General features: G+C 39.1%; 1 pseudogene; it reads right to left on the bottom strand.

The window, feature by feature from the left end:
• LOC148518856 (alpha-2-macroglobulin-like protein 1) overlaps positions 1-16,639 on the bottom strand; it is a 110,684-nt pseudogene that overhangs the window by 6,819 nt on the left and 87,226 nt on the right.

Here is a 16,639-nt window from a genome sequence, read left to right as displayed (position 1 = left end):
TACCCCTCTCCAGGGCACCCCTGGCCTAGGCTGATAGCCCGGGGCTATCCACGGCACCCTAGGGCAGTGGGTGCCGCATTGATAGTGTATGTGTAGTGTAAAAGAAAGGGTTAAATATTGTCTTTAGTTGTGGAACAACATGAACCAGCAAGCCTCCCCTGCATGCTGGTATTTGGAGAACCACAAATACCAGCATGCAGGACATTACAGGCCCACTGGCACTTGTAGTTCCACAACCAAAGCAATAAATAATAAACACAACATACACTGTGACAGTAACATTTTATTATAACATATATGCACACTCACACTCACTATCACACTCACTATCACACATACTCACCTAGTATCCATAGGGGTACCTGTAAAAAAAATCCATACTCACCTCTCCTATGCGTAGGTCACGTCCTCTTCTCCAAGTAGGCATTGAAAGGGTTAAAATTAAAAAACGAATACCCGAATCCAAGCGGACTGAGCAAAGGTATGTGCGTTTACACATAACTTTACTCCGCGCAATTGACCGGGGCACACGTGGGCCCCGTCATTGAAGGATCCGCCAGCCAATCAGCGGGCATCTCCATTGGAGCAACTCACTAATTGGCTGTGTGCGGCCAGCGGGTCTACCCACAGGCTTCTATGGGGCGAATTTTCCATTGAAGTCTATGCTGGGTACAGCGACATTGTATCTACTGCTGTAACCACAAGGTTAATTGAGGTCACCCTTGTGGTTACAGCAGTAGGTACAATGTTTTGTAATAATAAAATTTTACTGTCACAATGTATGTTATGTTTATTACATATTGCTTTGGTTGTGGAACTACAAGTGCCAGCGGGCACGTAATGTCCCGCATGCTGGTATTTGTGGTTCTCCAAATACCAGCATGCAGGGGAGACTTGCTGGTACGTGGTGTTCCACAACTAAACACAATATTTAACCCTTTCTTTTACATTACACATACACTATCAACCCGGCAGCCACCGCCCTAGGGTGCCGGGTATAGCCCATGGCTATCAGCCTAGGCCAGGGGTGCCCGGAGAGGGTGACCCCTTTTTTGGGGGGTTCCCCAACTCCCCAGGGATCCTGACCTGGGCTGACTAACGGTCAGGGCTGATGCTGCGGCTGGGGGGCTCGGTGAAAGGGCACCCCTGGCTGTGGCATCGGGACCGTTAGAAAGGGTCCAGGGCTGGTTTTAAATATACGGGGAACCTCACGACATTTTTTTTCTCCATATATTTAAAACCAGCTCTGTCCTTGCTGCCTGTTGCTGGTTCGTAATTTACAGTGGAACTCTACACATTTTTTTTTTCCCTGTAAATTAAGAACCAGGACAGGCTGGCAAGCCCGGGGCTGGTTAGTCTTTTGGGGGGGGGGGGACCTCACGTAATTTTTTTAAGTAAATTAACCCGATTTTAACCATTTACAGAAATAAACATACACAAATCACATTGATTTCTGTATGTTTCTGACCATCTTGCATCTCAGGGGGTTGAGAGTTTGAAAAGTGATTTTGACAGAGAGTTTGCTCCTATCTCACCCGAGCTTGTCATCCCGATTCTTGGTAAATTTGAGAGATGTATGTATTAGGTGAAAAGTACTTAAGATTTGGCCCGATGGTGGTTTGATTCGAGATTGCTATCTCACCCGAGTTTTACGAGGAGATGAGAGAAATCTCTCTCTAACTCACCCGACTTTGCCTTTAGTAAATTTGCAAGCAGGAAAAAAATTAATAAATCACCCGAGATGGTCATCTCGACCTATCCCCTAATAGTCAATTTAGTTGATCCTCCTGGCTTCATCTAGAATACAGGGTCTATTACATTTGTCTGCTGTTAATGAATTTCTCAGTTGCTAACTAACATCTGTAGACTATATTAAAATTAATGGTTTCTTGACTTCTCTACTGCAATCTAAAATGTAAAAGTAGCATTAAGAATGTTAGCACGACACCACTTAATCCTTATGTGTTAATATGTGCTACTTATAAAATAGATTATACAAGACATAATACAATTGTATTGGTAAATTGCAATGCGTAGAATATATAAGAGAAAGGCAGAAAACAATATGAACAATAATATACTAGAAATATGGGTCACAAGCAATAGGGTTAGAAACAGTCTACCAACAGTGAAGGGTAAGCAGACAGACAAACAATTCTGACCTCTTTTAAGTACATAGTGACAATATCATTCTGAACGTCGTATCTTTCTATCACTTTCTTTTTCTGTAGCTGTGCATACAGAGATAAAATATCTTAATTTGCATACCCTGATTATTCTATATCCAATAATTTAAAGCAGATACAGTAGATATTACGGAAACTCCAGCTATTTTTCCGTCATATTAAGGGCTGCATTGGCCTGTTCATGAGCACAGTACTACTTCTGCCAGTATTTGGAATCTTTAAACAGAATATATCTGCATTTCACAGGTTTTTGAGAAAATTGGAGGCAGAAGGATTATGCACCCAGTACAATTTCCAGCCGCTGTCAATCCATGCACCTTTTTTCTTAAAGATCCACTTACAAAGAGATCATTATCCCCAAAGATTGGTTACAGCAGCACAATGCTCATGAATAATACAATGAAGAATTTAAAAGTCAAAGAAACAGTCTATTTGTGCCTGAGGCCTAACACAGTATTCAGTGTAAACTCTTGCCGGTGATTCTTTAAAGGGGCAGTGTGCACCTCCAGTACCTACTTATGATGATGGAAGGTGCTGATCTGAGGCCTGGGCTAGACTCAACTAGCCTTGCTTCCATCTACCACAATTTGATATTCTCTTTCCTAAGTGCTTTTAATTTCTTTAAGAGAAAATGATCATTCCTGGGTTTTTTTGAGGTTGTTTTAGAAATCCAGACACTGAAGCTTACTGCGTACAATAATAATGGTTTTGTCTAAATTAAAAAAATTGTCTTATATCAAACTGCGGAAGACATGTCAGTGACTGACCTGTGCTACTGAGTCCCGATCTGGGATGTATCCAGTTAGCATCTTTATCTCAATAATAGCCATGTTGGAATGTACCCGGGAACCTGTGTATCTGCAGAAATAAAAATACTAAGACATGACAGAGTTAATTTTACATTTAAAATCTTTATTAATACATCACAACATCAAGTCCCTGCCACAACCTCCTTTCCTACATTCACCCAAAAGAATAGTATGAAAAATTGATAAAATGCTTAATATTAATAAATATATATATTTTTTTATTTTTGTACTTCATGCTGCCTTTAGAAACATTGACTCCGAGAGGTAAATTTACTAATGGTCAATGTGTGATCAATTTTAAATAGATAGAGATCAATGGACATCAATGTCACATCAATGTCTAAAAAAACTGAATTTATCATCCATTTATCAACCCTACATCAATGTCAGTCACTTTTTGCAGATCTAAATGCCGTGCAATTTCTTCTTTCAGTTCAAAACTGACAGCAAATAGAAGTGCAAAACCAAAGGCAAAACCTTCCCCCTCAAACAGAAGTACTAAACAGATCAGCATGATCTGTGCAGGCTTCATTAGGTTATAATGCAAAGGTGAATATTTAAAAAAAAATTATACGGTCCCTCCTCCAATAACCAGCCTCAGACCTCTTAACCTGTGTTGGTATAGAGTAATGGGGGAAAAAAATCTTCATTAGGTGCCCCCTATTTTCCTATAACCAGCCCTGGTCTGGTTTTACATTATGGTAGGGGTGACCCTGTGCTCATTATATGAAAATAAAGGGGACCTCACACTGATTTTTTTCCCCCTATTTTCCAGTACTAGCCCAGGCTGAGAAGTCTGGTGCTAGTTCATTTTTTTTGAGCGGGGGGGGGGCACATGTGTTTTATAACTTTAACCATTTCATTAAAAAGAAGAGCAACACTGTATCAAAGCATGCACAGATCTTAGTTATCTGTGCATTTCTTGAGCAGGTTTGCTATTGTTTTTGCATCAGTTTGAGGTTGGTTTTAAAACCGATCTTTTGTAAATCTCTGGTTTCTATTGTCGTCTATGTGAAAGTATTGATTGTATGATGTTTTATCCTGTTCTAAAGTCATATTTTTAGTTGGTTTTGCATTGGTTTTGACAAATCTCAGATTTGCAAACTAAACGGCAAATTGCACAAAAATTTACCAAAATCGAACTTCAGTAAATTTACCCTCTCGACTACCAAAAGTCACATGGCCTTTGCATTCCTTGTTAGTGAATTTATACAGAAGAAATTCAGCTTTGAGAACAATTGTTGTTACAATAATGAGAGAAATGAGGAGCACCTATAGCTGTCAGTTCCAGAAAACAGTGTCTAGTGCCAACACTGTTTTTAGCCCATCCACTGCACAGATTGCCACCTGCACCATGACCAGCTTTTGGAAGAGCCAGACTCCACTGGCCTGTGGGGTAACACATTTGGAAGGTCTCCACCTGCCAAAAAGTGAAGTCTGGATGCACCCTAGGGAACAGCAACACTCATGGCTGAGAAAGCACTGGGAGCTCAGAAGGACCACAACAGCAGATGGAGCATCAACTGAAATGATCTTAGAAATTGTACATTCTTGGGGATCAGTCTTCTACTGTACAGATGTATTATCTTTACATTTTAGCCTTCCTCAGGTGTCATTATTTGAGTGTGCTATTATTGTTGCTGTGTTTTATTTGTCTTTTATTTTAAGAAATATGCTTATATTTATGAATGTCTAATGGTTAATTCCATTTTTTATTCAATAAACAATGATTTTTTTTTAGAATAAATTTAAATTAATAACATTGTATCTTTGTGTTCTTAAACAATTCATGTGTCATATAGACTTGGTTTGCATAGTGCTACAAAACTGCTGGAAATTGTATGGTTAACAGTAATTTTGATTAGTTCTGATTAAATTAGATTGTAATTTCATTCAGTCAGCGAGTAACTGAAAACTTCCCAAGGTTGTCAGCTTTCAAGCTTAATCAATGTGGTGGCAGGAGTTTTTGTTTAATAGTGAGTTTATAATGAATTACTTAATTTGTATCCAAACCATGTGGTTTTGCTTTGATTAATCCTAAAAGAATTAATGTGCAGGTAATTATAGCCACTAATAGGATAACAATGTTTATTTGTCATGTTTAGGGTAGCAGTGTATTTTGGTCACTACTATGATTATAATGTTTATTGTTAACTAATAGGATAGCAGCATGTATTTTTCACTAATATAATCATAATGTCTTAAATATTATTATTATTATTATTATTATTATTATTATTATTATTATTATTATTATTATTATATCAGTATGTATAGGTCACTAGTAGTTTTACACTATTTTACAGTTACTCTTAGGATAGACATACTGAATATATAATATAAAATATAAAGCACAAGAACAGCATAAAGCACTCACATAGTATTGATAATAATACCAAAACCTGTCACTGGATATTTCAGACATTCTTTTCTTGAAAATGACTTCTCACTTAATGAAAAGGTGGCATCATGGTTGGGTGGAGGGATGTTATATCTCAGGACTGTCTGTTTATGGAGGACAATTAAAAATACCTATATTACAGTATGTGTAATCATTGTGTATATCAGATGTCTTCCTTTTTGCATAATGTCAGGATCTGTCCGAGTCATCTGTACAACACAATGCATATATTTGCACAGTAACAATACAAGCATTACAGTGCCTCAGTAACTAAACTTCCCCTTTATTCACTTAAAACACATCTTATTTCAGCCTCATCTGTGTCTTTAACAACTCACTATAGTCAGGGTGATCAGCCTGATATTACATCTAGGGTCACTATGTAACACTTTTAATATGGTCTTAGTTTCATAAAAGACAGTTGAAAGAAATAACAAAAGGGTAGAAATCGAAAGAAGCACTCTGGGTATTGGATAATTGAAGTAATTAAAACATAAGTTTTAATATAATGTTATTAAAATAGTTACCTCTTGGTACCAAGAAAGTGTTTAGGCAAACGTATATAACATGGCAAGCACCGTTACAAAAATTACAGTCCCAACCGGGACTCTGAAAAATTCAATCATAAAGTGCAGGGTCACACTATCCCCTCATATTCAGCAGTTGATCTGGGAGTGGGTTAGACAATATAATTTTGAAATGGTCACTCCTGCCGACATAAAGAGCCCCACACACAATTTCATAAAGAATATAGGTCAGAAAAATATTGTTAATGTAAAAAGTACGAGGTATGGCTACCTCCTTGTCTAATACATACAAACACTGTGGTGAAATATTCTAAATGAATACAGATATACTGTATGTACGGCATCAATAGCCTAATCTAAATGCATCCGTTTGACCCCTCTGTGTGTCCACCTCTATATAAGAAAATTTAGGAAGGTGAGGGTAGAGAAACTGCTGTTCGTAATCCTGCTGCTCGTCACCTTGCCACTGGCCATCTATTGGAAAGCAGGTTGCCCTTAGAAACAACAATGTGACTGTGATATTCCACAAATACTAATTTCTGCGGTTAATGGTCTTACTTATTGGCAATGGACCCCAATGAGAGAATTACTTTATTTGAGATAATCGTCAGTCAATAGAGGAATAGAAAAGGATACTTAAACAATGTGTTCAGATGTTGACCATTTGCTGATGTGCAATTTAACCCAATATTACAGAGTTCTATTCACATTGATCACAACATCTATACGGTTGAAATAAATGTACACAGTATCACATGTATTATTGTACTGTTAGCCACAACCTCAAAGGTAAAATGCGTAATTTTTGGTAATTAATACAGTAGGTTCTGTGCACTTCTGCTAAACTAAGAACTCTACCTACGCATGCAATCTTCACCTCTCGAATTTTCAATAAAAATGGAATCTTGCTTTGTGGTAGCCTAACGGAAATTGTGCTCATTATATCAAACATAGTATTGTGCAACTCAGATGCATACAAGGCCCTTTAAAGTGTAAACAAATGCAGTAAAACATGGATAAATGGGTTCAGCTATGCAAACTTGCATTTTCCTCTTTCTAAATGATTGACAGTGATTTGAGATATAGGGGTCTATTTACTAAGCAGTGTTAGGAGACAGAGTGAAAAGTGATAACAAATTGATAAGGTGCCAACCAATCAGCTCCCAACTGTCATCTCACAGGCTGTGACAGTTGGGAGCTGATTGGCTGGCACCTTATCACTTTTCACTCTGTCTCCTAACACTGCTTAGTAAATAGACTCCATAATGTGAGAAAGGAGAAAAGACTTAGCGTAAGCTTCTACTCACCTGCACAAAGACACAACCTCTCCCTGTAGAAGTCACTGTGTACTCTATTGGGATGGCTGGCAGTGACGCTCTCTGGGGCAGAAGCCGGTTCTTCTCGGTCACATAAAACTGCTCCAGAAACCCTGACGTAGAAGTGACTGTCACAGTTGCATCTACCTTATCACTATATGTGTATTCTGCATAGCTGGACAGAGCCTGGAGGGCCACAACTGTATCCTGAGAAAGGAAAGAGTTTTGTGTGTAAAAGAGCTACAGTATTTGGAGGAAAATATGAAGAACTAGATGCACATTATACTGTATAAGTTGATGAATAAGAACAACTATTGTGGATTTAGAACAGAAACGTTTGTGTTTGTGTCTTTAACAAAATGATTAACTTCAGCTTCATACTTATTATAACCAAAATGGTTTGTAGAGTAACATAATAGCTCAAATATTTTACAGAGATACCTTTTCTAAAAGTATTGCTTTATACAGATGGGGAATCATGGGGGTGATGTATCAAGCAGTGAAGATAGTAGAGAAGTTGTCCCTTGTAGCTCCTTATGCTCATTGGCTCTAGGTTAGGGGTGGGCAATAAGCGGCCCCCAGCTGTTGTAGAACTACACATCCCAGCATGCCCTGCCACAGTTTTGCTGTTTAGCCATTATAAAACTGTTGCAAGGCATGTTGGGATTTGTAGTTCAACATCAGCTTATTGCCCATCCCTACAAGTAACTACGATTCACCACCTTGCTCTACTTCTATAGATCACCTGTGTGGATGAATATCCTCCATATGGATTCTGCTGTTTGCTCAACCAGTTCACAATCTCTGAAGCTCTTCCCAGGTCCTTCCCAGGTACTGAGATGTAAGCAAGTAGCATATAGGCCGTTAGCTCCACCTCTGCAGATGGTGCTCGGTACCAGTACGGAACATTAGGGGAAACTATAGAATCCCGTTTCCAGTGCAACTATCCATCTGTATGTGAAAAGTGTGATAGTATAAGAGATGTAAAGGGAAATGCAAATACTACTTAGATAGATACATCCATGGCAAATTATGAATAGTAAATAAGATTTACAGAGAGATCTGATAAATTTAGCAAACCCAAAAGCACAATTCCTTCCATTCATCTAGATTATATATAAATGGGTGAGCCTAACATATCTTGCTACTGTATATATTGATCTTTATTGCCAAAACAAATGGGGAAGAAGAGTATAAATATCTGATCCAATAGTACTTGTTAGTAGAGATGAGCGGTTCGGTTCTATTTGGTTCTTTTTGCCAAATTAGCACAAGTCTGTAGTTATCTTATTGGCTATCCAAAAAACGTGACAGCCAATAGGATGGCATTATTCAGATTTTAATTTAATTGAGTAGAACTGAACTTCTCATCTTTTAAATGACTGCTAAACACTGATCACTGTGCCATTATCTCACTATAATTTATATATGCACCATATACAGTATACCTGTAGCTAGTTCTATTCCTTACCGCCCCGCACAGCTTTTGCCTCCAATTTATCCATCAGCATTTTCCTGAGCTCCGTCTCTCTGCACAAAGTTGAAGGTGTAAGCTAGTAATGCCTGGGTGTATACATTGGTCACATACACAGCAGCCTTCCGCAGACAGGACACAGCGTCACTAACCAGGGGATCCTGCCAGGGAATTAAATTCATATTTTTGTTACCATACAAAAATACATATAAATATATATACTGTACACACATATAAAGTGTTTAGCCAAATAATCTAGTAGCAAAATGCTGCTATAAAAAATAACATTATGTTTTCAAATATATATATGGCTTTCAATAGGGCAAAACTAAGTGATGACTTTTATTGATTGAAAATGTATAGCTCTATTAGTTCAATTACGGTTCTAAAGACTAAAAGGATACAGTACTACTTGCAGTTTTATCATGCGGAGATCGCCACTAATAAATATTGGAAGCACAGGAATACAAAGCAAGTAACTTTGAAACTGTACAAAACCACGTTGCACTGCAGGTGATGGAGATTTAAAATGTGCAGAGAGATTTGAATGTAAGAGGGCTGTGTCCAAACACAGATCCAAATTGCAGTGTAAAAATAAAGCTGTCCAGCATTTGTGGGCTACATGCAAAAGCAGCCAGTATTTACCCTGCATGCAAACACAATAAATGTATTTGCACCAATGGCATTGCAGAATGGTTTGTTTCAGGTGCACATTTACTTGCACTTTTTTATTTTGCTCCCAACCCAAAATCAGACCTATTGTGCTGACATTCCTCTAGGTCATTATAGATCTCAGCCAACATGTTATGCTCTGGATGCCCTCTTTTTCAGGAGGTTCCATGCTGTTGCCCTTTGCTTTAACAGTAGTCATCTCAGGCAGTGGCATAGCCAAGACTTTGTTGACCCCATACCAAAATTTTGAAGGGGCCTCCTCTCCAATACTTCAAGAGAGACACTACTTCCTGCTGCGGTTGTTAATTTTATTCCCCATAGTAGTGCTCTACAATAGGTTACATTATAACACACATTGACCCCAGTTCATATTATGCCACATTGTAGTGCTCCCAGTTCAAATTAATACACACTGTAGTGCCCCCAGTTCACGCAGAGCAACATTACAGTGACACCTGTTCATATTTGGTCACACTATAATACCTCCACTTTTCCTTGTGTCACATCACAGTTCCCTCCAGTTTATATTATAAAACATTACAGTGCTCCCAGTTCAATTTATGCCACATTTCAGTGCCCCGGTACATTATAGCATCCACTATACACACCTTCCTTATCACATCCACTACACACACCACTTACCATTATAACATCAACTACACACACCACTCACTGAATTGGAATGACACCCCATTAGTCAGCTTTAGCCTACATAGCAGTCTGGTTAACACAAAATCTAAAACTCTCTGCACATCTTAATTATGCCCCACATACAGTGCATCGTGGTTTTGCCAAGGTGATCAGCTGTTTACTCTTTTTTAGAGATGTGCGGTTCAGGTTTCCAGGACACTGAACACACCTGGACTTTGGGGTTCTAAGTCGAATTGAGTCTCAGCTCAGATCACTTTTGGGGTTCCGTGCAGAACTGGGGAGCTTATTAAGACCCTCTCCCTAGATGCGTTCGCTCGCTCGATGCGTATGCAAATCCAGCACACGCCCAGCAAGGCAGGCGATCACACGGTAAGGCATTAGCACGCTCACTATGTCTTGGCGTGTGATCACTATGTGTATGCAGACACCCACCAGCCATTCATAAGATGCCCACTTGTGCACGTCATCTCCTGGAAGTGCATGAAAACATTGGTACGTCGAGCACCATCGGATTCGATCGCAGCGCTTGAGGTTGACTATACCTGGCTGCAAGCAGTGCGATCAATTCAGCGTGATATCCCACCAAGTGACATATACTGTGACAAGGCCTTTTAATTATGCACGCCTCTGAAATGGCATTGTAACACTCAGGCACGCCTGAGTTCGCACCTCCACTCCCCCATTACTAGTGGTCTGCCCCTGTCACCACCCACAAACTGCTTCTCCTGTCACTCATTCTGCTGGGCTGTCTATGCTGAGCGAGCGAGTGCTTCCTGAACTGTCGCAGTGGTTTGCGCATGTGCATTGCAATGCATACGCATGCACATAATCCGAACCATCGGCAGCTAGGAACGAACGCACCCTAGCGGGAGGGTCTGAATCAGCTCCTTAGTCCCAGCTCTCGTCTGCTGTAAGTTCTGAACTTGTATCTAAACAAATCTCGGGTTTTGGATTGAATGTAAGCAGGGTCTGTGCACATCTCTACTCTTTTTTGCTTTACTACCAAAATAAAGCCCTATATCCTATTGACCTCTTATCTTACCTTATTTGCTGATGGTGATGCTTCAAGTGCTCCATCGCTATTGAAAGCTTTTGAATCTTTCACCAAGGCTCCAAGGGGGATACTTCCTAATGTGGGAAATTCCACTTTGAGTGGAGACTTTCTTAATTTCAGTACACTGTCCCGTTATAGAACAATTCTAATCTCAGAGCTCAATACCCGTCCCCAGCTCATTTCACAAACGCTGTAATAAAGAAGAAGCCTATTTTCTGACAGTGATGGAATCACTGATAAGCTCAGCTCTGGATGTGATGGGAGTGTGGAAGCCGAATCATATCAGTACGGAGCTTTTCTCAAAGGCAGTGGCAGAGACTGCCACCTATATGAGCACAATAGGCGAGTTCCCCTTTACAGGAAGGGCAATGGGCCGGACCCAATTGCTAAGTGTACAACACTGGGAACTTGGCAGCTATTTGACCTGGGTGCAGGAGAAGCTGGTACTTGAGGTGGAACCCCTAAGCCTCCATGTACCATACCAATGGCACTCCCTGCAGCCTCTATAGCTACGCCCCTGATCTCAGGCTATAGCACTGTCATTTTTTTCCTTCTGTACACAGTGTGTCAACTAAGTTCAGGAAGCAGTTACATCTGGGAAATATGTGCAATGTCCGTCTGGGCACATTACTGCTTATCACGGTAAGGAATCATTATACTGAGCATCTCAGTAGGGTGCGAGGAAAAATGGATGAAGATAAATCGATGTTGAGTGTATGGTTTCTCACAAAATTTGCACAATGCAATTTTTTCTTATGTTGACTTTGATCACTCACCTCCAGAGATACGCCAGCCTCCAGTAGAGCTATTGTTGTATAAGCAGACACTGAAATATCATGTTCCACCTCTCCCTGTAATGCATAGACAATGAGCTAAGCATCTCATAACCTGGTCAGATAAAGAAAGAACTACAGATAAAAATAATTTGCTCCTTTTGTTACAGAAAACGGCACATGTGGAAGCTCCATACTGTATATAACCAGAAAGGGTCACTCTTTATTTTATAAATGTTGTATTTCATTGACCAAACATGATCCTACATGTTCTACCATCAGTTTTAATATTTCTCTCCTTCCTTTACTTATTTACACTGACTTCTTCAAGCTATCACATGAATATTTCACAGTACTATTTGTGGCCTATGCACAGTATAGAAATGTACTGTAGCTTATTAACTGCTTTGATGCAACTGATGAGTGGGACTCCTGCCCTCGTGTACCTGTAATCTTTGGATGATGAATGGTCCTGTAAACATTATAGTTGTTGACATGTAGAATTATTGTTTATTATTCTTTGCCTAGCCTAGCTATACTGAATCCATCTTTAGAATTACTCTGTGAATATTTAACTCACATGTAAAGATTATTAAAATGAACCTGTATTTATAAGTGTCTTACTTTCACCTACTCACATATATTTGGAATAGAGCCCTAATGTTAAATATTATTATATTGGAAGCCAGCGGCCTAGGGGGTTGCAGAACCGACTGCGTATCACCCTCCAAGGGGGTGACACCAAAATGCTGGTTCCTCCTTAATGACCAGGAGCCGGGCATTGCACTGCGATTTTTGTGTTCAGCGCCTAGCTCCCATTCACTGAGGAGGAGCTGGTAGTACAGGAGGAGTCTCTAGGTGCAGCATGGCATCTCCGGAATTCTGGTCATGCCTCCTGAGTGATTATACAGAGGGCAGGCTCAAAGGGGCTATATGGCACCCTTGCTGTCACCAACCCATTTGACGCCACTACTGGGATCAAATAAAATTAGAAATGCGTTGGGTTCATTCTTGTGAAAATTTTGGCTTAACTTATTAAATAGAATAGAGGGGTTGGAGTTATTGCTGTGCACTGCTGGGATAGAAAAGATAAAATACAGTTCAACAAGCTCCATTTGTTTACTAACGCTAATGCCTCCTCATTGGAGTCTATGGAGAAAATCCTATACCGTATATGCTCCTGTAACTTTCATGTTTATCTTCTTGTCCCATGTCTTTACTATAAGTTATAACCTTAATATTTACACTTCCCCAAACAGTTTTCATGTACTTTACTATGTACTGTATACAAAAGCAGCAGTAAAAATAATGTAACCTATTTCACCTCTGTGCTTTTTGCACAATTACTGTACATTTAATGTACCTTCAAAGCATTGTTGAAAAGCCTCCCCATGCTGCGGAAGCAGCCGGTATCTCGACGATTATTTTTCAGCCAGGTGAGTGAGTGGTTTATGTGTTTCTCATCTATAAAGATATAAGGTCGGGCTTTGCTGAAGGACTTCACCACAAATGCAGTCAGCCTGTTAAAAAATAATGGATACATTAAGAGACCTTCCTCTTTACTGTGCCATTTTTGTCCTTGTACACCAACATACAGTAGCACTCTGTATGGACTCAGGGCCTGATTCAGAGTTGGGAATAGAGAGAGAGATAGCACTTATCTGTGAACCTGGACAAACCATGTTGCAATGCAAGGGGTATAAATAAATTTCTTTTTTGCATGTAGGGTAAATACTGGCTGATTTTACATGTAGCACACAAATACTGCACAGCTTTATTATTATTACTCTACAATTTAGATGTCAGTTTGGACACCTCCCTCCCAAATCTAAATCTCTCTGCACATTTTAAATCTGCCCCACCTGCAGTTCAACATGGTTTCACCAAGATGATCAGTTGAGAGAGATATCTCTCTCTATTCCCAACTCTGAATCAGACCCTCAGTTTTTAGGATTATCTTTGCTGGGCTTGATTGCACTTGCATGTTTTGAAAGAGAAGATTGGTATGGTTGGTTGAGATACCAATAATGTTTGTGGTCATTTGTAATCTATTGCTACCTTTAAATACTTATCTAATCTGCTCATTTATGTCTCCAATCCTGAGATCAATGTACTGTATGTGTGTAGTTACTTTCCTAATAAGCTAGGTTGCTGCACACATCTGAGAATACTCATGTGGCATAGCCAGAGGGCTTCAAATATTGATTTGACTAGACATAATGACACTTCATATATTAACATGTATTTACTACAATGTAAATGACGTGATAGCAAACAATTGGTAAGCTGGATGACTTAACAGTTGCAACAAAACTCGTTAATCTATATTTAGAATTACTAATACTGTAACAGCAAAGATGTCAGTAGATGTATAGGTTATGTAAAAAGAGGATAGATTGTGTAACATACAGTATGTGGTACTTGTACATTAATAGTTAAGCTATAGTTGGGTAAAGCTTATCTGTGTTTTTGCAGGTGTTGAGTTAGGGGGGTGAAGGAGGGTATAAATCATATTTTTACCCAATGTTTCAATTAAGTCCAAGAGGCCAATGCAGATTTGGAAGGAAGTTGGTTGTAATTAGACCTTCATTTTGTGCATTGAGAAAAATGCAGATATTCCCCGGTATGCTGAGTGGTACTTATCTATGTGACCCTGCCTAATTCCCATCACCATTATCTGGGGGGGAAGGGGACATGGCCAAATCCAGGAGTCATGGCCACAATCCATCTGGAAAGAAAACAATGGAAAATACTTTGTATGGTGCAGGGAATTGGCACAGCGCTCCTCAAGGAGGAATATTTGTCCTCCTCAACAGCTGGTCAAGGCCCCTCTGACAGGCCTGGGTAACATGTATCCACTCTCTTCACTTATCAGTGCCCCTGCTGGCAATAGATCTTTGTCTCAAAATCATCACAGCCTCATACATGGCTAACTTAGGCAAAGTCAGTTACCAAGTGTTTCCTTCTGGGTCTCTCTTTCCGAAAGCACTATATGACCCATCACTACGTTTGTATGTCAGCTGCCTCTGATACCCTGTGTACAATTAGCAAATATGTATATGTTAACATATGTTAACATTCAAAAACATTGATATATTTGCAAGTTTTTGAAAACTTGATGACAGTGGACAATGTAGGTAAGGAGTAATGGTCCCGATATATTGGCTCAAATCTTACATACAAAGAAAACTGGGAGCGCTAAAAGTCACTGATACTATATTTAATATCTCAATTTAAAATGACTAAAAGCCAAATACACAAATATAATATAGACAAATAGAGGTAGACTTAAATAGGATAAAATGAATACAAATGGAACAAATTCAGGGAAAACAGAAAATAAATAGGAAAGGGATATCCCAAAGGAATAAATAAATATAAAAAAGCACTGTGGCCACATGATAAAACAAAGATAATTGACTGAAGAAAAAAATAGTTATGTCCACATAAATGGATTGTTCAGTGTCTCACAGAAAGCAAAAAATTGTGCTCTATTCAATGTATCCTTCTATGACAAAAATTAAATCAATAAGGGAAAAGATAACCAAGTGGTTATCCATTTGCACATAAATGCATTCAATGCATGATATAAACAGTCTGCATAATATATCACATCTGGGTATATGTATCTGAAATCCACCAGTCTGTGACTTAACACAACCTCCGTTATAGGACACACTATTGGTACCGTGATTATGCTGGCACAGCGTAGATCTGGGAGAGGCCGCTCCTAAATTGTCCAGCAAAGGGATCCTTAATGTCCAGAGTGTGTCGATGTCTGTGCCTTCACACGTGGAATGAGGGATCGCTTGGTGGCGATTGAACAAACAGACCGCTGTTGCACAGGATGTGCCTGATGAATGGAAAGCGATCCCATCTTGTGGTAATAATACAGGAGTCGGCTAAATTGCAGTGTAGATGAAATGGAATAGTTCCGAGTGCACCAGCATGCGGAGGTAACAAAACCTAAGATGTTTCTCAGTCTGAAACAACTGGCTTTTTCCTCAGACAATTTAGAAGAGGCCTCTCCCAGATCTACGCTGTGCCAGCATAATCACGGTACCAATAGTATTTCCTATAACGAAGGTTGTGTTAAGTCACAGACTGGTGGATTTCAGATACATATACCCAGATGTGATATATTATGCAAACTGTTTATATCATGCATTGAATGCATTTATTTGCAACTGGATAACCGGTTGTTTATCTTTTCCCTAATTTATTTCATTTTTGTCATCGAAGGATACATTGAATAGAGCACAATTTTTTGCTTTCTGTGAGACACTGAGCAATCCATTTATTTGGACATAACTATTTTTTTCTTCAGTCAATTATCTTTGTTTTATCATGTGGCCACAGTGCTTTTTCATATTTATTTATTCCTTTGGGATATACCTTTCATATTTATTTTCAGTTTTCCCTGAATTTGTTCAATTTGTATTCATTTTATCCTATTTAAGTCTACCTCTATTTGTCTATATTATATACAGTCAGGTGCATAAATATTGGGACATTGACAGAATTTTCATATTTTGGCCTCTATTCACCACCACAATGGCTTTGAAATGAAACAAACAAGATGTGCTTTAACTGCAGACTTTCAGATTTAATTTGAGGGTAATTACATCCAAATCCAGTGAACGGTGTAGGAATTACAACGGTTTCTATATGTGCCTCCCACTTTTTAAGGGGCCAAAAGTAATGGGACAAACTAAACAATCCTATATCTAACTTTCACTTTTTAATACTTTGTTGCAAATCCTTTGCAGGCAATTA

This window comes from Taudactylus pleione, unplaced genomic scaffold (assembly GCF_031769625.1).
Source record: "Taudactylus pleione unplaced genomic scaffold, aTauple2 ptg000198l, whole genome shotgun sequence".
In the NCBI taxonomy this organism is placed as follows: domain Eukaryota; kingdom Metazoa; phylum Chordata; class Amphibia; order Anura; family Myobatrachidae; genus Taudactylus; species Taudactylus pleione.
Note: the sequence above shows the minus strand (reverse complement) of the source record. Positions and strands in the feature narration are given on the sequence as shown.